The sequence below is a fragment of the Microcaecilia unicolor genome, chromosome 10 (assembly GCF_901765095.1).
Source record: "Microcaecilia unicolor chromosome 10, aMicUni1.1, whole genome shotgun sequence".
Taxonomy (NCBI): domain Eukaryota; kingdom Metazoa; phylum Chordata; class Amphibia; order Gymnophiona; family Siphonopidae; genus Microcaecilia; species Microcaecilia unicolor.
The window spans coordinates 187,892,590-187,916,602 of record NC_044040.1 but is presented as its reverse complement, the minus strand read 5'-3'; positions in this window follow the sequence as shown (position 1 = coordinate 187,916,602).

Sequence of the window (24,013 nt, the reverse complement as noted above, 5' to 3'; positions counted from 1 at the left end):
AATCTGAACAAAGCATTTTTGTTCAGGAAATTTTTATCAGGTTAGTCTCCTTTCATAATGCTATATAGGTTGATTTTATTACAAATTGTGTAACTCTCTGGGTCTTGTCCGGACTTCTTGTTTATTGTTATCCACACAGAACTTATGGTCATAGCAGAGTATAAGAATATTTTGTATTGTATAATTATTCATTATTATTTATTTATTTATTTTATTTGTATTTTGCTCAAGGTAAGTTATATTCAGGTACACTGGGTATTTCTCTGTCCCTGGAGGGCTCACAATCTAATTTTGTACCTGAGGCAATGGAGGGTTAGCCAAATTTGCTTAAGTGTGCATTTCAGAATAGCGCACAATTTTGCGCATGGAAATTTGCGCGCCATTTATAAAAATTCTTCAGATAGTTCATTAATTTCCCCATCAGAATTTACACGTGCTCCAAGGCACAGACAGCTGACAGCTAACTGCTCATTTGGACCTGGAGTTTGGAAGTGTAATTGAGGGGGAATTATGCTTTGGTGTTCCACAGCATATCAAATAAAAATTTAGATCAATATTCAGCGGCATTTATCCGAGTGGCAGAGATTCCTACTTGATTAAGGGCTGCTCACAGCATTATCCAGATAATACCATTGAAAAACTTCCCTGACCATCCCAACACTAACTGGTTAGTGTCAGGGTGGAACCAAGGTGGAGCCTTTACCTGGATATTCAGGGCTGGTATTCAAGTACACAGTGTTCAGCATTTGAAGTCAGCACTGACTATGTTGCTTAAATATCGGGCTGATTCTATTTTGGAACTTGACTAGAGTTATGCCTCCTGGACACACAGGGGGTAATTCTCACTAGATCGCCTAAAGTTAGATGCCAAGATGATGCGTGTTAAGTGCAGATTCTATAATGGCACTTGTGTACCCATTTACATGCCTAACTTTGGGCATGAGCTTTTATGCCAGGCAAGGCAGTTAGGTGCATAAATGCTAGTATTCTTTAACCCCTACACATAACTGCCTGACACTCCCCAAGCTGCCCAGGCCCCTCCCAGGTGCAAGCTCCCCTTGGACTTCTGTGCTCTGGAATTTGAGGACACAACTTACAAAATACCGACTTTTACAAAAAGCTCCAAATTCAGTGAGCACTAGTGAATTTTCCAAACTGGGCATCCATTTTCTGACCTAGACAGCCTATACAAAATTGGGCTCCATAGCAACTGGAAGGGAAGGAAACCAGACCAAAGTTATCCTGGGACTCTGACAAGCATCCAAGCCAAACAATAGAGCATTCACATATCAAAGAGGCTAGTAAGGCACACTAGCTAGCTTTACAAAGCAGGTACCAAACGTGATTATCACACCTGCCAGAGTCTCCATGATGGTGGAGGTCTTCAAGACAGATCAGAGGCAAGAAGCATATGCAGTGTTTGAGCTGGATACTAAAAGGCAAGGCACTGTCCAGAAGAAATTGTTTTTTTGTGATGTGACTTACAATGACAAGGTAGGTGACCCCATTAAGAAGGTATAATTATTAGCATGGGTAATTTTTACTTATTTAAGGCTTTAGCTCAAGCGCATTTCAAGGTGAGTTATATTCAGGTACAGTAGCTAATCATGTACACTCCCTATTCAAGATGTATCTACTACTGTTATTACTACTTCTTGTTGAGCGCTGCTAGACGTACACAGCACTGTACACAAAACACATATAAGACCGTCCTTGTTTGAAAGAGCTTACAATCTATTCAAGAGAAACAGGATAAATAATGGCTTAGGGAGTTATTTATTGTGAGAACGATTAAAACAGACATGGATACCGAACAGATGAACAGGGGGTTAAGAGTTAAAAGCAGCCTCAAAGAGATGAGTGTACAGTATTTTATGCCCAGTTTAGCTGGGAAGGGCTGGCCTGAGGGGTCCCATCTGCCTAGATGAATACTGATCTAAAAGAAACTCTAGAATAGGCATTCGGGATTCCTGTCTTACACTACTGGCCCAACCTTGAGTAAAGGCTCAAACCTTTCTGAGTAGTTCAAGGTGAGTTACATTGAGATATTCCTGTCTTCAAAGGACTTACAATTTACGTTTGTACCTCAGGCAATGGAGTGTCTACTACTACAAATCATCGGAGTGGAGGAGTGGCCTAGTGGTTAGGGTGGTGGACTTTGGTCCTTGGGAACTGAGGAACTGCGTTCAATTCCCACTTCAGGCACAGGCAGCTCCTTGTGACTCTGGGCAAGTCACTTAACCCTCCATCGCCCCATGTAAGCCGCATTGAGCCTGCCATGAGTGGGAAAGCGCAGGGTACAAATGTAACAAAAATATATATATATATGTATATAGCGCTACCAGTCATACGCAGCGCTTCACAATTACATGAAGAAAAGACAGTTCCTGCTCAAAAGAGCTTACAATCTAAATCAGGACAGACAGATAGGACCAAAAAGGGTAGGACAGACAGAAGGACACATAGGGAGTGTCAAGTGATTTGCCCAAGATCACATGGAGTAGCAGTGGAATTTGAAGTTCTCAGCTCACTGCTCTAACCATTAGTCTATTCCTCCACTTAAGTATGTCTCTTTATCTTCCTGTGTCTCCAAGACTCCATTGAAAACAAGTCATTTGTCTTAATCAGGCTTTCCCAGCCAATAAAATACCTCCATACACAGCTGCAATATTTTCAATGGGACAGTAATCAGAAACTGTTAAAAATAAAAGTACCACAATGCTCTACCTACTTACCATATTTATTCACATCAAATGTTTCCCGCAATGCATCTTATGTGCTCTAGCTTGCTACATTTTTTTAGGGCATGGAGAGGGAAAAGGCGAGTAATTGTTAGTTTCAGTTTAAGCTCTTCCATTTTGATCCTTTCTCCATGGGGAAAAAAAATCTATATAGTAGACTTTATAACCTCAATTTCATCTTTTTCACTTTTGATAGTCTTAATGCATGCATCAGCTCTCTAGAGCATTCTCTTGGGTTTGTTTTTTTTTAATCAGATTCGCTGTATGCTCTGCTAACAGAAAATACTTCAGTAAACAGAAAGGTTGTAAACATCAGAAGACACCTCTTCAAATGCACATGCCAACATTCCATTTCACACCGCTGGCCACATCGTGCTCACCGCATACACAAGCAACATTCTGTATTATGATCACTTTTAATGTACATGTTAAAATTCTTCCCAATGATACAACATATGTCATCACCGCAATACTACGAAAGAAAATAGCAGTTTATGCAAAGGAAAACTGTAATAAGATTTTCAAAAGTCATAACTTGACATTTTTTTTTGTCTGTAAATAAGAGCCACCTGGCCTACCCAGTGTTCCACTTGACCCTGCCAATTTATCCATCTCTCTTCGTTTCATTGCAAAATGGTAAAGGATGGCAGACAAAGACCAATTGACTTATCTTGCCTACCCAGGTACTCTGGTTTACTCTCTAAGCAGGGACTAAGTTCAAATTCTGAGTCCACAAGCAAAACGTTTGCAGAGGGCCCCAGAACAGCAGGGGATTGCCCCCTCTGATCAAGAAACAGGAGGGAAGATATGGTAGGTAGATGAGGGAGTAGAGAATCATGTGACTGGGCTATCGTAGGTGGGTAAATTCTGTAGGTAAGGGAGTGCTGTAGATGAGTGGGGGGGGGGGGGGGGTACAGAAGATGGGTAAATTCTGAAGGTGAGAGATTTGAGTAGGTATGTAGGAGTGCCATAACTGGGTACGGTAGATGGGTGAAGGAATGCAAGCCACAGAAACTTGATCACATGCCAGATATCACTCTGTGTCCAAGTTACGTTGTTGTTGTTTTTTTTATTATTGAAAGGTGTTAATCCGCAGATGAACCTTTTCCGGAGACGGGAAGGCAGTAGAACTAGAGGACATGAATTGAGGTTGATGGGGGGCAGACTCTGGAGTAATGCCAGGAAGTATTTTTTCACAGAGAGGGTGGTGGATATGTGGAATGCCCTCCCACGGGAGGTGGTGGAGATGAAAACAGTAATGGAATTCAAACGTGCGTGAGATAAACACAAAGGAATCCTGTTTAGAAGGAATGGATCCATGGAATCTTAGCAAAGATTGGCAAGCAAAACCAGTGCTGGGCAGACTTCTACAATCTATGCCCTGATCGTGACTGAATAGATATCGATGGGCTGGAGTGTAAATTTTAAGGGGTGTCAACGTTAGCTTCAGAACTTAGTACAAGAACAGTGCTGGGCAGACTTCTACGGTCTGTGCCCTGAGAATGGCAAGGACAAATCAAACATAGTAGATGACGGCAGAGAAAGACCTGTACGGTCCATCCAGTCTGCCCAACAATATAAACTCATATGTGCTACTTTATGTGTATACCTGACCTTGATTTGTATCTGCCATTTTCAGGGCACAGACCGTAGAAGTCTGCCCAGCACTAGCCCCACCTCCCAACCACTAGCCCCGCCTCCCACCACCGGCTCTGCCACCCAATCTCCGCTAAGCTTCTGAGGATCCATTCCTTCTGAACAGGATTCCTTTATGTTTATCCCACGCATTTTTGAATTCTGTTACTGTTTTCAACTCCACCACCTCCCGTAGGAGGGCGTTCCAAGTATCCACCACTCTCTCCGTGAAAAAATACTTCCTGACATTTTTCTTCAGTCTGCCCCCCTTCAATCTCATTTCATGTCCTCTAGTTCTACCGCCTTCCCATCTACAGAAAAGGTTTGTTTGCGGATTAATACCTTTCAAATATTTGAACGTCTGTATCATATCACCCCTGTTTCTCCTTTCCTCCAGGATATACATGTTCAGGTCAGCAAGTCTCTCTTCATAAGTCTTGTTGTAACGCAAATCCCATACCATTTTTGTAGCTTTTCTTTGCACCGCTTCAATTCTTTTTACCTCCTTAGCAAGATAAGGCCTCCAAAACTGAACACAATACTCCAGGTGGGACCTCACCAATGACTTATACAGGGGCATCATCATCTCCTTTCTTCTGCTGGTCACACCTCTCACTATACAGCCTAGCAACCTTCTAGCTGCGGCCACCGCCTTGTCACACTGTTTCGTCGCCTTCAGATCCTCAGATACTATCACCCCAAGATCCCTCTCCCCGTCTGTACATATCAGACTCTCACCGCCTAACACATACTTCTCCTGTGGATTTCTACTCCCTAAGTGCATCACTTTGCATTTCTTCACATTGAATTTTAATTGCCAAACCTTAGACCATTCTTCTAGCTTCCGCAGATCCTTTTTCATGTTTTCCACTCCCTCCTGGGTGTCCACTCTGTTACAAATCTTAGTATCGTCCGCAAACTTTACCTTCTAACACTTCGGTAATGTCACTCACAAATACATTGAACAGAATCGGCCCCAGCACCGATCCCTGAGGCACTCCACTACTCACCTTTCCCTCATCCGAACAAATTCCATTAAACACCACCCTCTGGCTTCTGTTCGTCAACCAGTTCCTAATCCAGTTCACCACGTTCAGTCCTATCTTCAACCTGTCAAGTTTATTCAAGAGCCTCCTGTTGGGAACCGTGTCAAAAGCGTTGCTGAAATCTAAGTAGATTACGTCAATAGCACGTTCATGATTCAATTCTCCGGTCACCCAGTCAAAGAATTCAATGAGATTCGTTTGGCACGATTTACCTTTGGTAAAACCAAACTTGGGTATAAAGTATCACATACCATGTGAAATGAGTTTATCTTGTTGGGCAGACTGGATGGACCGTACAGGTCTTTATCTGCCGTCATTTACTATGTATTTCTCTTTGGTTCTCTGTCATTCTGGATAGATGAGTATACCTTCCAGCCCCCACATCTTACCACCAAGCTTTGCAATAAGGTAAACAACTACAAAATGCTGTGCGTCTGTTACCTGAAAACAATTGAAGCTGCTGGCCAGAACATCTGTCTTCTTAGATCTTCATGGCTTGTTTGCTTATTAAAATTTGATATACCAACTTTTGAGTAATTACAAGGTAGTTTACATGAAAATTGAGACAAGACAAAGATTAATGACATCAAACAATAAACAAGAGGGGCTTTACTAGTACGCAGTGTAAGTTATCAATCCAGCACAAAGCAGCAGTGTTATACGGTCTTGCTGAATGATACCCAGTCACCACCAGCTTCCTAAAAATCAACCTGCTTGGCAGTTGTAGCCTGCTGGCTCTATCCCATGTAATACTGCTAGGTTGTGCTTCCTTTGTCTGTCTCTCATTTTCTTATTCCCTTTACCTCGTCCATTGTTTCTGCTCGCAGCACATTCCAAATTCTCTTTCTTTGGATTCTGTCACTGTAGGCTATTCCAGGCATCTATAACCCTCTTGGTAAAAGAGTTACAATTGACGTTTCTTTATTTGGAAAATATAAGCCCTGCCCCAGCTGCAAAAACAAAGAAGCCCCCAGGGCCCTCTCCCCCAGCCTTTCACAAATGTACAAAACTTAGATTTTGAGTCCACGAGAGACAGAGAAAGCACCTGCAGATAATATATGTTAACCTGCTTTGGTTGTACCACAGAAAGGCAGTATATCAAACCCACTACCCTTTACCCTTCACTACATCCATTGATTTATCAGTGTCCAGGAACCATCCCCAGTTCTGTTGACCCACCTGGGCCACATTCCAAAATGGCACCAGCCCCAGGTCAGCCATGAAGAACTCATGGATGAGGTAAAAGTTGGGTGTGGTCTAGAATGTGGAAAGAGCTTGGGGTTCTCTTTTGCTTTATGAGGAGTGGCTTGCATTTTAAAAACTGAAACAAAATAAACCAAGTATATTTGGGCAATGGATTTGCTTTGAGTGCATGTTTTAGTGTGCACTATTAGAAAGCAGGACACACTGAAAGCAAAACAAAACACTTGGCAGGAAACAGATAATACAAACCCAAAATCCCAGAAAAATTCCTGCACACTCTTACAGGTCTTTTTTTCTAAGCTGCACTAAGAAATGGGCTTGGAAAAGGAAGTGACATCATCGTGCATGATGGAAGCCGTGATTCCTCCTTCCCTGTGGGCTAATTTCCATCTATCAGAATATTTTCAGGTCCAAGAGTTGTGTAACAGTTGACTCTTCCCGATGGCGACAAAACGCGGTGCAGTAAGGCCAAACCCCCAGTGAGATGCCTGCGGAGTTTGCGGTGCCGTCTGATTTTCAGCTCTTGCTCGGGGAGATCAAAATGGAAATTTCCTCTGTGAAGACTCAAATCAAAGAAGCAGTCCAAGAAATTAAGTCTGATTTTCGACTATGTGCACACGTATAGATCAAGTGGAGGAGAGTGTGGACCACTGTGAACCGTCTGTGTCAGCAGCACAGAAGGCGGAGGGACATCAGGACCTTTTATATAGAAAATTGAGGATCTAGAAAATCACATGCATGCATGCGAGTGCATGGAATTCCAGAAACTGTCTACTATAAGGATCTGACTACGCATTGGGGGAGTGGCCTAGTGGTTAGGGTGGTGGACTTTGGTCCTGAGGAACTGAGTTCGATTCCCGGCACAGGCAGCTCCTTGTGACTCTGGACAAGTCACTTAACCCTCCATTGCCCCATGTAAGCCACATTGAGCCTGCCATGAGTGGGAAAGCGCAGGGTACAAATGTAACAAAAATAAAATAGATACTATTGGAGATTCTACATGGAATGTTGCTACTATTGGAGATTATACATGGAATGTTGCTATTCCACTAGCAACATTCCATGTAGAAGGCTGCGCAGGCTTCTGTTTCTGTGAGTCTGACGTCCTGCACGTACGTGCAGGACGTCAGACTCACAGAAGCAGAAGCCTGCGCGGCCACATTGGTGATCTGCAAGGGCCGACTTCTACATGGAATGTTGCTAGTGGAATAGCAACATTCCATGTAGAATCTCAAATAGTAGCAACAGTGGAGGAGTGGCCTAGTGGTTAGGGTGGTGGACTTTGGTCCTGAGGAACTGAGTTCAATTCCCACTTCAGGCACAGGCAGCTCCTTGTGACTCTGGGCAAGTCACTTAACCCTCCATTGCCCGCCGCATAGATCCTGCCATGAGTGGGAAAGCGTGGGGTACAAATGTAACAAAAATAAAAATAAAATAAATTGCAACAACTGTTCTGCTGGGATCTGATAGTGAGAGGCCAGCGAAACCACCTTGATTGAACAGGCACACGGGGGCTTGGGCCCTCGAGTTGATGGCAAACCTCTGGACATTGTGGCCTTTTTCCTGCGCTTTCCCGAAAAGAATGCCATGCTACATAAAGCGTGGAAGCAAGACCATTTGCAATAGAACAGGCTGGAGACAGAGTTGTTCCAAGACCTGACTGTGGCCATTCTGGCCAAGGGCAGATCTTTTCAGGAGGTCACACAGGCTTTGGTTAAAGCCCAGCTGCGATATCATGAGAAATGGGCTTAGTGCTAAGCCCAGTTCTAGCGTGGATAGTAAAAATGTCTTTTTTCAGTTTGTTTCATCAATTCCCAGGTGCTAATGTCAACATTAGCATGCAAATAAGTGTGTCAAAGTGGTTTGTGAATAACGTGGTAATACCGTATTTTTCGGACTATAAGACGCACCGGACCATAAGACGCACCTAGGTTTTAGAGGAGGGAAATAGGAAAAAAAAATTTTCCTCTTTCCCTCCTCTAAAACCTAGGTGCTCCGGTGCGTCTTGTCCGGGTTTTGGACCTCCGTCCCGTACTTACAGGATTCCATGTTCCCTGGTGGTCTAGTGACGTCGGGGCAGGAAAGAGCCCCCTCTTTCCTGCCCATCGCGCTGCTCTCCGTGCTTCTCAATGCTTTCTGACGGTCTCGGCGAGATTCAAAATGGCCGCCGAGAATCTCGCCGGCCATTTTGAATATCGCCGAGACCATCAGAAAGCATTGAGAAGCACGGAGAGCAGCGCGATGGGCAGGAAAGAGGGGGCTCTTTCCTGCCCCGACGTCACTAGACCACCAGGGAACATGGAATCCTGTAAGTACGGAACGGAGGTCCAAAAACGCTACCTTCGGACTATAAGACGCACCCCCCATTTTCCTCCCAAATTTTGGGGGAAAAAAGTGCGTCTTATAGTCCGAAAAATACGGTAGTTCTTATGTGTAATAGAGGTAAATTTTGACCGGGGTCACAGAGGCTTTTTCCTCCATTACACATAAGAGCTATTACCACGTTATTCACAAACCACTTTGACCAACTTAATAGTATTTCTATATGATATTGTGGTTTAGTCCTGAGTGAAGTGAAAGGGCATTAGGATGCAGCCATTTTTTAAAGATTATCATGGGAACACTTACCGCATGGGGTCATTCCAGTGCTAACCAGTTAGAGCCTCATCATTACCACAGGCTAACTGGTTAGCACAGGAATGCCAACCAGTTAGCATGTGGCAATGAAGAGGTTCTAAAGGGTTAGCACAGGATTGACCACTCTCCACCCTTGACATGCCTCCTCAAAAAAAAAAAAAATAATTACCACACGCTTAGCGAATGCACATGCCAAAACTAACGTAGAAAACTTTTGTTCATTTATTTATTTATTTGCTGCATTTGTACCCCACATTTTCCCACCTATTTGCAGGCTCAATGTGGCTTACATTATATTGCAAAGGTATAATTATGAAGTGAGTAAATGGTTTGTTCTAATTTAACATATTACTATGTAAGAAATAAGGAAGTTAGGTCAGTAGAATGATTTACATAACACATAATAAAAAGCAGTAAAATATAATGGCCAATGATAATATGACTAATATAAACAGTTCAGAGGGATCAATAGGGTTGGTTTAGATGTAGAATAATCGTCTTACCTACAATTGCACTCAGTCTGCTGCCCCTCACTATCTTTCTACCCTCATCTCCCCTTACGTTCCCACCCGTAACCTCCGTTCACAGGATAAATCCCTCCTCTCAGTACCCTTCTCCACCACCGCCAACTCCAGGCTCCGCTCATTCTGCCTCGCCTCACCCTATGCTTGGAACAACCTTCCTGAGCCCTTACGCCAAGCCCCCTCCCTGCCCGTCTTCAAGACTTTGCTTAAAGCCCACCTCTTCAATGCTGCGTTCGGCACCTAACCCTTACTGTTCAGTGAATCCAGACTGCCCCTATCGGACCGACCGTTCATGTGTCTATTAGATTGTAAGCTCTTTGAGCAGGGACTGTCTCTCTTTGTTAAATTGTACAGCGCTGCGTAACCCTAGTAGCGCTCTAGAAATGTTAAGTAGTAGTAGTAGTAGTAAGTCATTAAGGTGGATTCTTATTGTAAGTCTCTTCGAACAAGTGCGTTTTCAATAGTTTCCTGAAGGCTGTCAAGTCACGTGTTGTTTTTATAGTATTCGGTAGTTTATTCCATGCTTTTGTGCAGAGGTAAGTGACGGTAGATGCGTGTAATGATTTATATTTGAGTCCTCGACAATTAGGGTAATGGAGGTTAAAGAAGGTACGTGATGAACTTTTGATGTTTCTTGCCGGTAAGTCTATTAGGTCTCCATGGATGATTTTATGGGCCAAGGTGCAAATCTTGAAAGCAATACGGTCTTTTAGTGGAAGCCAATTTAATTTTTCTCTGAGGGGTTTGGCGCTATCATATTTCGCCTTTCCGAATATGAGTCTAGCTGCGGTATTTTGTGCAGTCTGAAGTTTCTTGATGTTTTTTTCTTTGCATCCTGCGAAAATGGAGTTACAATAATCCAGGTGGCTGAGTACTAGTGATTGCACTAGCGTACAGAATACTTCCCTTGGGAAAAAAGGCTTCACTCTTTTTAGCTTCCACATTGCAAAAAACATTTTCTTTGTCACATTCTTCGCATGGCAATCAAGGGTGAGATTTCGATCAATAGTAACACCCTCTGATAGGCTATTCATGCTGCATTAAGTGTGTCTGTTAGTGCTTAAAGTAGTTTAGTAAAAGGGACTCTTAGTATTTTCTCACTTTTAATCAGAACCTTCCTCCCTCCAGCTTCATATCATAACTGTTTGCTCTTGGCATTATTTTCTCTCCAGGAAAACATCACCTTTCGGTAATTTATTGAAGTCTGTCAAATACTTGAGCAGATCCATCAGATCCTTCCCTTGAGCTCAGTACTGCTCCAGTGTGGTTACCACCACCTCTGATGATAGGCAATTTCACCTATCCAGTACTTTCTCCATAAGAAAAGCATTCCTCAGATTTCCCTTCAACCTCCCTCTTTCTAGCCTTCTTGTCAGACAAATGTGAGGTTATTGGTACATGGCAAGGAATTCATTCTAGTAACTGATCCATTAGCAAAGTGTCATACCGTGTGACCGTACAATTCTATAACAGATTTCAGGTTTGCTCAACCTGATGGCAGGGAGCAGAGGGCTGCGAAAATACCACTTAAAAAAAATCAGACGGAAAGGCAATGGAGACTGAACAGCAGACGGCAGACGGAAACTCAGGACTGGGATGAGAATGAAGTGATGCTACACATCCAAACCACACTCTTCAATCTCTTAGTACTTCAAGACAGATGTAAGAGACTCTCTTGAGTAGAGGCATAAAGATGTAAAACTTCCTTGATTAGCAAAATGTACATGTTGTCCTGAATATTGTATGAGATTTATCATTTTAGGTCTCTTTCAGAAGGCTAACAGAACACCTATAAAAATATCAAAAAAGTGCTAATTTTATAAATGAATACAATTTAAGGTGCTGACGATTATATAACAGCTTTTATTTGCTGAGGCTCCATTTTATTTGAAGCAAGTTTTGAACGTTTGTCAACCAAAACGTGCACTGAGGTCAGAGACTGCTATACGGCTTCCTACTGATACTGTGATGATGTGGTTGTGCCATGCAGATACATGAGCTTTGTGCTCCAGCTCGAATCCCTTTATGGAACTCACTATCTGGTCAGCTTCGTCTCTGTGGTAGTTTTACACAATTTCAAAAGCTTTTGAAAACGCAACTGTGTGTGACTATTTTTTTTTTACTATTTCTGGATTTGACTTGACCTCTTTGCTGTTAAGTGATGCTACTACGTTTTTGTTTTATTTATTGTTGCTTTGTTTTATTATGAATGTTTTTATAGAAACCGCCTAGTTATAGGTGGTATGCAAATTTTTAAAATAAATAAATAAAATAGGGTTTCAGAACTAGCCCCAGTAGCACACAATAGCTCTTACACAAAAGTGCACCTGCCCCCCCCCCCCTAATTCTACACAGGGCGCCTAACGTTTGGCATTCAAACAGAAGTTAAGGTTAGTTAAGCGCCACAACGGGATTGAAATGGCAGTTAGGTGCTATTCTACAACTGTGTTCTAAGTCCTAAGGGCCCCTTTTACCAAGCTGCGGCAAAAGGGGGGTGGCACTGGTGTCGGCGCATGTTTTACACGTGTGCCGAGGCCCCCTTTTACCGCAGCTGGTAAAAGGGAAGTCTCGCTTTCCTACAGGAAATGGCCGGGAGGCAAGTAAAGCACTTGTCACGCAACCATTTCAGGGGGAGCCCTTACCCGAAATTCAAAACAGCGCTGCTCTTAATCAGACAGTAACACCAGTCACGTTCCTAGGGTGGCTGACATCCAGGGCGGATCACCGATGCGCCCCCCCCCCCCCCCCCGGGTGCAGCGTGACCCCCTCACCCCCCGGTGAAAGGACACCCCCCCCCCGGGTGCATTTTTACCTGCTGGGGGAGTGCCGCACGCCTGTCGGCTTCGCTCGTTCCATGCTCCCTCTGCCCCGGAACAGGAAGTAACCTGTTTCGGGGCAGAGGGAGCACGGAACGAGCGGAGCCGACAGGCGCGTGGCACCCCCCCCCAGCGGCGTGCACCCGGGGCGGACCGCACCCACCGCCCCCCCTTGGTACGCCACTGACTAACACATGCGCTATTATAGTTTAAGAAACCTTCCTAGCAATTCATTTGATTAATTAATTATTGCTTACATTGGCCACTTCATCAGCAAACTATAGCCTCTCAAACAAATTAGGAAAAATGGAAAAAAATAAGAGTACCTTACACCCCTCCCTGCTGCAGGGCATGTGCACAGACAGCAGTGTTTCCTGAATATACATCACATCAAACAATCTGAGCTCCTATCCTTGCATGTTGTGGGACTAGAACACTTCTGTTTACCTAAGCAATGTAGTTAGATTTGAGTTTCTGCCAGGTCCTTGTGACCTGGCTTGGCCACTCTTTGGAAAACAGGATGCTGGGCTAGATGGACCATTGGTCTGACCCAGCATGGCTACTCTTATGTTCTAACATCCCTGTGCTGAAAAGCAAAAACCACCCTCCCCAAACCATCCTACCCTACACTACCCATTGTTGAAACAGGTGGCACCATCTGTGCCTCACCTCCCCCACCCTATGACTCCTACTTACCAATATCTAGAAATGGGTAAACGCCTCCAGTCCAGATATATGATGTGCTCTGCAAGAATGCACTCAGGTAATCCAAATGGATCCTATGGAGCCTGCAGAATAATATAGAATAAAACCACAAGCAGATCTAGGTCATTTAAACAGTGTTTTTTACATCGGTACATAAATAATTTATATATTACACATTAAAAACTGATTCTCTTGTTAAATACTGTCAAAATGTTGATATTGGTTGGTTAATGGGTTTAGACAAAGCCATTTGCAATAAAACCTGTTTATAGCTCCAGTAATGCACAAAAGCAGAAAAACTAAGTTTAGTGCTTCAGTGTCTTGAGCTGCTGCTTGCTGTCTTAATGGAACTTTAACCCATTAAGGGGATAATTCTTTAAGGAGCCACCTACGTTTAGGTGGCTGGAATGCATGTAATTTACTTACAAAACAAGGCTACTTACACGCATAAATGCCCTCTGATAGAATACCGACTAGAGGAGAAATGCACACCAAGTTTTGATGGCATGTACTTTGCTAGTGAGTGTGCGCATAGGCAGAGAGTGTGTATATACACATAAATTATAATATTCTATCATTTATACATGTTCTGGCTAACACAGTGGTTTCTCAACCTAGTCCTCAGGACATACCTAGCAGTCAGGTTTTCAGGATATCCACATTGAATATGATCTGCATACAAGAGAGGTAGTGCATGCAAATTTATCTGACTGGGTGTGTCCTGGGAATTGGATTGAGAGCCCCTGGGCTAACATTTAGATCTGGGCATTTACACCAGCTATAGAGCTTGTATAGGTTATTGCACCATAAATGTAAGCAAGATTTCTGCTAATTGCTCTAGCATTCTGTAAAGAAAAGTAGGCACTTACTTGAGTAGAGGGGTGTGGTAGCCGTGTTAGTCCACTTTTAAAGGTAATCAATAGAAATAAAACAAAATAAAACATGGAAAAGAAAATAAGATGATACCTTTTTTAATGGACATAACTTAATACATTTCTTGATTTGCTTTCGAAGGTTGCCTTTCTTCCTCAGATCGGAAATAAGCAAATGTGGTAGATGACAGTATATATAAGTGACAAAGCATTTCAGTGACAGTCTAACAGGGTGGGGGTGGATAGGAGATATGCATGGGAACATCAAAGCATTTCAGTGATAGTCTAACAGGATGGGGGTGGTGCTTTGATAATCTGTCTCTTGAGTTCAGGGAAGGGAATGGGACTTGATATGCCACCTTTCTGTGGTTTTTGCACCTATATTCAGAGCAGTTTATATATTATATACAGGTACTTATTTGTACCTGGAGCAATGGAGGGTTAAGGGACCCTTTTACTAAGCCGCATAAGGCTTTAAGTGCACCCAATGCATGCCAAAATGGAGTTACCACCCAGCTACCGTGTGGCTCTTGTGATAATTTCATTTTTGGTGCACATCCGAAAAATCATTTTTATTTCCGGCCGCACATATTGGATGCACACCAAGTGGCATTTGGCACGCGTAGATCATTATTGCCCGGTTACCGCGTGAGACTTTACCACTAGGTCAATGGGTGGTGGTAAGGTCCCAGACCCAAAATGGGGCTGCGGCAATTTTGATTTTGCCGCATGTCCATTTTCATCAAAAATTTTAAAAAGGGATTTTTTATAAGCACGCTGAAAAATAGATTGGCGCGCACCCAAAACCCGTGCCTACACTACCGCGAGCCATTTTTCAGCGCACCTTAGTAAAAGGAACACTAAGTGACTTGCCCACAGTCACAAGAAACTGTAGTAGGAATTGAACCTTGTTCCCCTGGATCAAAGTCCATTGCACTAACCTCTAGGCTACTCCTCCACTCCAACAGATGTTGGCTGGCAGAGGCTCTCTGAATACGTTTCCTGTACGTTGAATAATCCTTGGCTGTTTCTATCTCTTATCTAGCTGCTTCAGTTCTATCTATTTGTATTGATTGTTCCAAAACAAATCAGGAAAAAAAGTTTTGCCTTAATTGCATTTAGTCAATTGTGGACTTGTGAAAGGTGCTTCGTTCTGATCTCTACCTATTTCAGTTTTAAAACCGGCTTAATAGTCAACAGGGATTTGTTTGTGTTGCTATCTTTTGGCTGTGAAGCTGTGAGACCAAAGAAACCTAAATACCTGCATTTGGTACTAAAAGAATTTTAAACAGGCACCTTAGGCTCATAGGTGGTTGGTGGTTCAGCTGTTTGGGGAGGCTAAAGTGGGCAGGGCCTGAGTCTATAAATATGTATCAAATGCCAAAGAATAAAGTGGCAAAAAATTAAACAGTATAAATTTCAAAAGATATATTATAGGTCTCTTAGGCAATTTAATTAAAGTGAAATTTTTTTTTGTTGTTGTTACATTTGTACCCTGTGCTTTCCCACTCATGGCAGGCTCAATGTGGCTTACCTATACAGGTACTTATTTGTACCTGGGGCAATGGAGGGTTAAGTGATTTGCCCAGAGTCACAAGGAGCTGCCTGTGCCTGAAGTGGGAATTGAACTCAGTTCCCCAGGACCAGAGTCCACCACCCTAACCACTAGGCCACTCCTCCACTCCCCATGTTTGTAAATGACGCCTACACCTCCATAGGGGCCTGCAGCCAGTCTGCCTTTCTTCTCTCTTACATCTCCCTCTTGCCCTCAGTCAACACACCTTTGAAAACAATTCAACTGTATTTATAGATCGTTCAAGAGGCAGTGTCTCATAATTTAAACCCTAAAACTCTGGTGTTATGACAAACTAAAATGATATTAAAGTTTTGATGTCACCTCAGTAAGGCCAACACACAATCCCTGCACTGCAAACACTATACACAAACCTGGGCAAAAACCCACTCGGAACCTTACCATATAATAATGGTACGAACTCCTAAGATATGAAGAGCCACAACCTCATGTGTGAAAAGGCAGCACTGAAAATACTATACTGGGCCCTAAAACACCAATACACTACATAGTAGGGGGGAGGGACCCAAGATCTCTACACAGATACTACATGCTAGCAGAAAACATATGACACAACAAATTAATCACTGTTCTAAATCTGGCTCAAGAAGGCCCCTAAGTCTCAATGGCCCGTGTCTGATCAGATGGCCCCTAAACCTCTATCATCGTTGGGTACACCAGCACAGGTGCTGTGATGAGCTTTTTCTTAAGCATCTCAAAGGCCTGCTGACATTCAGGTGTCCATTATCGCAGCGTTCTTGGCCTGCGACTTGTGCTAACCCGTCAACAGATGAAATGGCATAGTGATTTTGGCGAACGAGGGCACAAATCTTCCATAATAACTGGCCATGCCCAAGAATTGCCACACCTCTGTCACAGTGGTGGGTACTTTCCAGTTTTAACCGCTGAGATCTTCTCCTCGTCTACCACCACTTCCTCCTCTGAGACAACATGTCCCAGGTACTTCACCTTCCTGGCCAGTAGAGTGCACTTCTTAGGCTTCACTTGCCCTGTCCTTTATCCTCACCTATTTATCCCCTTACCCTTAATTGTTCTGTCTGTTTACCTGTCTTATCTAGATTGTAAGCTCTTTGAGCAGGGACTGTCTTTTTTGTGTATGGTGTACAGTGCTGCGTATGCCTTGTAGCGCTATAGAAATGATAAATAGTAGTAGTAGTAATGTAGAAGCCTGCCCCTGCAGATCAGCAATGTGGCCGCGCAAGCTTCTGTTTCTGTGAGTCTGATGTCCTGCACGTACGTGCAGGACATCAGACTCACAGAAACAGAAGCCTGCGCGGCTACGTTGCTAATCTACATGGAATGTTGCTAGTGGAGGATTAGCCTAGTGGTTAGTGCAGTGGAACATGGAATGTTGTTACTATTTGAGATTCTACATGGAATGTTGCTACTATTGGAGATTCTAGATGGAATGTTGCTACTATTGAGATTCAGTTGCTACTATTGGAGATTCTAGATGGAATGTTGCTATTCCACTAGCAACATTCCATATTTAGACTGTGAGCTCTTTGAGCAGGGACTGTCTTTTTTGTGTATGATGTACAGTGCTGCGTATGCCTTATAGCGCTATAGAAATGAAAAATAGTAGTAGTAGAGTTGTTCAACACTGCCTGCTTTCTGACTGGCACTCAGATATTAGACTGTGATAACCACTTTTTGACAGCTGATATGTTTGCTGATTTTTGTTTTGTCTCCAAAGGGCAATCTATCATGAATCAGGTAGATCTGGTACAGGAGCCACGATTAAATAAGCTGGCTCAGAATACCTCTTTTTGGGACGTTTTTGAGGACGTTCCAAGAGTACGAAGTTAAAAAGTTTGTTTATTCATTGAACCCAACTAGGGCGGCCCTTCAGTGATTTTTCTTTAGTGATTTTAAGAGGTTTAGATGACAAACTTGCTCCTGCCTTGTTGAAAATCCTGAATAAAGCATTGGGGGGCCCTTTTACATAGCGAGCGGGAAGCCCAACATGAGCTTACTGCTCGCTAAAAAGGGAAGTACCGCCGGGCTACTGCAGCAGCCCAGCGGTAGTTCCCACCGCCAGCCCGTGCCGTTTCCAACGTTACAAAAATATTTTTATTTTTGTAGCGCCAATGTGTACCCAGTGGTAATTGGGCAGTGCCATGTGCTGCCTGGTGACCACTAGGGTAATGCAGGAGCCCTTACCACCACTTCAATGGGTTGGCAGCAAGTGCTCCCACCCAAAATGGACACACAGCAGGTGCTTCACTTGCCACACATCCATTTCTTTAAAAAAAAAAAAACCCTTGCCTTTTACCCAGTGCGGTAAGTGTGGGCCTCTGCGCGCCTCAAAAACACGTGCTGATTCCAATGCAGGCCCCCTTGTGCCGCAGCTTCGTAAAAGGACCCCTGGATGAGGGGAGGATACCTGAAAGCATAAAATAGCCACAATTAAACCATTGTTGAAAATAAAAATCATTTACATCTATTGGTTCTTTCTAACTATAGGCCAATATCTGAGTAAAGTTATTCAGAAGTTGGTACTGACGCAATTGATGTAATTTTTGACAAGGCAGCTTTGTTAGACAGGAATCAGTGTGCTTTTTGAGAAGGGCATAGCATGGAAACTTTATTAGTATTCACTGTGGATGTGATAAAGAAAGGAATTGATGTGCAAGCAACATTTTGTTTTGTTTCACTTTGACATCTCCTCTGCATTTGATTCAGTAAATCATACTATTTTATTACAGTGTTTGTGGGATATGGGTCTGAGGGGAAAGGTTCATGAGTGGTTTTCATCTTATTTGGTTGTAAAATGGGCTGCTATGATATCCGAGGTCCATTTTTTTTTAATGTGGGTGTTCCACCAGAGGGGTCTGCCCTGTCAGCTATACTGTTTAACCTGTTTTTGAAGACCCTTATGTGATGTGGCTTGGAGGTTGATTTTAGGGTTTATGCAGATGACGTTCCATTTTTCTTTTTGGTGGATGATAATTTTTGTAACTGGTCATCTAAAATTACAGAAGAGTGAAAAGAGTGGACAAGTGATGTTCCAAGGATGACAGTCCAAAGTTGCAAGGCTTCTGAAAATGCTTTATTCTTAAACAGAATACCACAGAAATATACAGTCGTGAGCGGCCTGGTCATTACTAGAGACTTTGGAGTCAGCATTGGAATTTTCAGACATTTTGGGCCTGTTTACTAAGCCGCACTACCGTTTTTAACGCATGCTAAAATTAGCACACGCTAAACTCTAGAGTCACCCATATGTTCCTATAGGCGACGTGAGCGTTTAGCATGTCCTAATAATTAGTGTGTGGTAAAATCACTAACATGCCCGTAGCGCTGCTTAGTAAACAGGGCTCTTTACTTGCCTGGCAACCTGCCATACTTTTGCCTGCAATATTATAGACCCCTGAGGAAGGCTATGTGCCGAAACACGGCCCGTGTAGGATTAGATCTGTTTACTCATTTGGCGGATCAAGACTGTATATTTCTGTAGTATTCTGTTTAAAAATAAAGCCTTTTGAGAAGCCTTGCAACTTTGGACTGTCATCCTTGGAACATCACTCTTCCTAGTGGTGTAGGAAGGGGGGGGGTGGTGGGGCGGTCCGCCCCAGGTGCACGCGCTGGGGGGGGGTGTCGGCTCGCTGGTTCCCTGCTCTTTCTGCCCCGGAACAGGTTACTTCCTGTTCCGGGGCAGAGAAAACAGGGAAGCAGCAGAGCCGACGCAGCTCCCAGTGACGTGCACTGGGGGCGGATCGGCCCTCCCGCCTGCTCCCTGCTGAAAGGTAGGGTGCGTTTCGTGGGGGCACTCCGGAGGGGGTGGGCGCCGTGCCCTGCACCCAGGGAGGGGTGCGCAGCAGCGACCCGCCCCGGGTGTCAGGCACCCTCGCTACGGCACTGACTCTTCCAGTCTTTTCACTCTTCTTTGGTTGCTGTGGAAGAGTGCTGCTCCCCTTTCCTTCTGATGTGCTTCTGTAACACAACACAACAATGATTTTGCTACTGAGAGAAAAACATGTGATTTATACTAAATTGAACCCGCCGATTCCAAATATGAACTCTGAATTTGCCTGACACGTCTAGATTTTAAGTTATACATGCAAAGCCTATTCACTTATAATATTAATGCTTGGGATGCATTTGTGCTAGTAGTGCAGAACTTCCTTGGGAACAGACGAGCTGAAAACTATACTGAACTAGTAGACAACATGCTTAAAGCATATGAACAATTTGGCTGCCGAATGTCACTGAAAATGCATTTCTTACATTCCCATCTTGACTTTTTCCCACCCAATTTGGGACACGTAAGTGACGAACATGGAGAGAGGTTCCATAAAGACATTTCAACAATGGAGAACAGATATCAAGGCCGCCGGAATCCCAACATGATGGGCGACTACTGCTGGTTTTTGCAACGGGAAAATATGACCGGCCACAAACGCAAAAGCAGATGCCTGAAGCACTTTTAACAGTACCGGGCCTTGCTGAAGTAAGACTTTTAAACTGGAATACGAGACTTTTTTGAAATTTTGTTATTCCATTACATTTTCATATATTGTTTACTATGAAAACTTTGATGTAGATCAGGTAATTGTTGGAGTAAAACTCATTCTGTAAAAAATTATTCAGTGCTTTCCAAGTGCTTAATTCATTTGGGCAAACTTATGCATAACAAAATTTCCTGACGTGTTACAACAATTCTGACTTCAGATTTGGAATACGCACACTAAATTTAGTATAGGACAAATGGTTTTTGCCCAGTAGCACACGAAAAAAAATTTTTTGTTGTGCTGTGTAATTACAGCAGTGTATGGATGCTATTCAACTTTGCATGAAGAATAATAGGTTGGCTTTAAATGTAGCAAAGGCTGAAATTATGCTTGTTAGTCGAGAGGTTTGTGGTCAGGTTGACCCAGTACAACTCCAGGGCTTTCTTGTTCCTATTAAACATCAGATTGTGAGTCTCGGAGTTCTACTGGATGCACAGTTGAATTTTAAGGCAAAGTAGCCAAGGTAGTTGAAACATCTTGCTATCAATTACACGTTCAAAGCCAAACTAAACCTACGATTTCTCATCTGATTTTCAGAGTGGATTATGGTTATAGTCCTTACCTGGCTTTATCTGAATCTTGCTGCAAAGCATTACAGGTTGTAGAAGACGCTGCTGTATGGCCGATTGTGGGGTTACAACATACTGAGCGTGTTACTTCTTCCTTGAAGTCTTTACCTTGGCTACCTGTGAGCTTCAGGATAATGTTTAAAGTACCGATGATGATTTTTAAGACTTTGACCAGTGATGCTCCTGAATATTTGCAGAATACTCTGAAGCTCTACGAACCAGCTCGTTCCAGGTAAGGACTATTAAAAAAATATTTTCCGGTGTGGGATTAGCGCGTGCCAAGAAGAAAACTACAGTGGGATGCCTCAGTACATCCTGCAGTAGTGCTCCGTTAGGGGCCCTTTTACTAATGGGTTGACAAGAGGCAACAGGCTTGCCAGGCGCCAATCCGGAACTACCACTGGGCTACCAAAGGGCACACTTTACCCGGTAGTAATCAGGCAGCCGGGTTAGCGCAGGAGCCTGTACCGCCACCCCCAGGGCACACTATTTCCAGTGCTACAAAAATATTTTCTATTTTTCTAGCACCGGTGCTTGCCCGGCGGTAATCAGGCGCCCTGGACACCACTGGGTTAGTGCGGGGCCCTTACCGCCACCTCAATGGGTAGCAGTAAGTGCTCCTCCCCCCCAAAAAATGGCCACGCGGCAAGTGGTTCACTTCCACCAACTTTTATTTGAAAGGTATTATTCAAATATTTGAAAGGAGGTATTAATCCGCAAACAAACCTTTTCCAGAGATGGGAAGGCAGTAGAACTAGAGGACATGAAATGAGATTGAAGGGGGGCAGACTCAAGAAAAATGTCAGGAAGTATTTTTTCACGGAGACAGTGGTGGATGTTGGAATGCCCTCCCGTCGGAGGTGGTGGAGATGAAGACGGTAACGGAATTCAAAAATGTGTGGGATAAACATAAAGGAATCCTGTTCAGAAGGAGTGGATCCTCAGAAGCTTAGTGGAGATTGGGTGGCAGAGCTGGTGGGGGAGGTGGGGCTGGTGGTCGGGAGGCGGGGCTAGTGCTGGGCAGACTTCTACGGTCTGTGCCCTGAAAATGGCAGATATGACATATGAGTTTATCTTGTTGGGCAGACTGGATGGACCGTACAGGTCGTTCTCTGCCGTCATCTACTATGTTACTATACGTATGTTACCGTACAGCCATTTCTTTTGGAGAAAAAAACCCAAGCCTTTTACCTACTTTGGTAAAAGGGGATCTCAGCGAGCATCAAAAACATGTGCTGACACTATCGCAGACCCCCTTTTACCGCAGCTTAGTAAAAGGACCCCTTAGTGCGTGGTAGGTCTGTATTAGGCCTACCATGCCTTAGAGGCAGATGCACTAAAGCTTAATGAGCCTTTAATGACCCTCCAATGAGGAAATTTTGATCCGTTGCATGCATCAAAGGGCTTTTACCGAGGAAGCTAGCAGCTAACGAAAACGGAATGGAGATGAGCAATTAGTGTAAAAACCCCATTGAAATGAGTTGCACTAACCTTTTCCGATTGCCTTTACGCAGGAAAAAGGCAGGAAATCTAACGAGAGGTCTGGACCTCTCGTTAGGGCTGTCAGCTACAAGTTTAAAAGTGAAATGTATTTTAAAAAATAACTAGGGGGGCGAAAACGCGCGTCAGGGGCGTCCTTTATTGACGCCCCAGGTCGCTGCTGCTCCCCTCTCCCTCAGCACCAAAAGAAAAAAAAAATCGGGAGGGGGCAGAGGCGCTCGTGAGAAGCGTCCTGTATGGCCGTCCTTGCCCCCCCCCCCGCCCGAGGTCGCCGTTTCGCCCCCACCCCCCGCACGAAAAAACTCAAATTTTAGCAGCCCCAGCCCCGGGCCGGCCCTCCTCCCTTCCTGTGTCTTCTCCCAGCCCTCCTCCCTTCCTGTGTCTTCTCCCACACTAGCTCCGCCTCCCGCCATGCTCCGGTCCCGTGCCCCGCCCCCGCCGCCCCCCCTTTGGTCGTGGCTGCCGCTCCCCCCCCCCTCCAACGACCCCCCCCCCTTTGCCTTACCGGCCCGTGCAGTGTCTCTCACCTCTGCTGCACGGGCAAGAACAGCTGATCGGCGAGTCAGAAGGCCTCCTCAGACGTCCCTTCTTTCTTCCTGGGCCCGCCCTCCTCTGAGGAGGCCTTCTGACTCGCCGATCAGCTGTTCTTGCTCGTGCAGCAGAGGTGAGAGGCGCTGCACGGGCCGGTAAGGCAAAGGGGGGGTCATTGGAGAGGGGGAGCAGCAGCCACGACCAAAGGGGGGGCGGCGCGGGCGGGGCATGGGACCGGAGCATGGCGGGAGGCGGAGCTAGTGTGGGAGAAGACACAGGAAGGGAGGAGGGCCAGCCCGGGGCTGGGGCTGCTAAAATTTGAGTTTTTTCTTGCGGGGGGGGGGGGGGTGGGGGGTGGGAAATGGCGACCTCGGGCGGGGGGGGGGCAAGGACAGCCATACAGGATGCTCCTCACGAGCGTCTTTGCCCCCCCCCCACCCTTTTTTTATTTTGATTTGGGAGCCATGTGCTTGTATTTTGGCTGTTTGTGGCATGCGCAGAGCAGCTAACATAACGATTGGCTGCTCTGCGCATGCTTTAGGGGCCAATTACCGATGTGTATTGTGATTCTTTGATACATTGTACTTTTCAATACCGATCCGAGCATGTGTGACTTGTTGTTTTGGTGCATTCTTCGTTTTTTTAAAATCGTTACGGACTTTAACGATTTAGATTTTTTAACGTTTGCTTGATGCATCTGCCTCTTAGTGAAAGGACCCCATAACGTTAATCAAAATGATGTCATCTAGAAAAAGGTTGGACTGAATTAAATATGCTTAAAAACTCACCTCTTTCCTGCCTTGCAGTACATGTTGCCGTTTTCGTTTTCTGGGCATGACGTTTATGGGTAGCGGCAGTGAATTTAAGAACTTAAACCTTGCCAGGGAAGCTAAGTAGTGACTGAAATCATCTCTTATACTATACCAGTCTCTTGCTGGGCATGGGATGCTGTTGAATTTTAATACTGATATTTTTGTAAACTGCACTGAATGAATGTGAGAAATAGCAATATAAAAATGTTATATATAAAAAGTCATTAAAAAAATTACTCAACTATCCAGCTTATAATCGAAAGAGAAAAACGCCTATATTGCGACCCAAATCGGGAGATAGACGTTTATCTCAC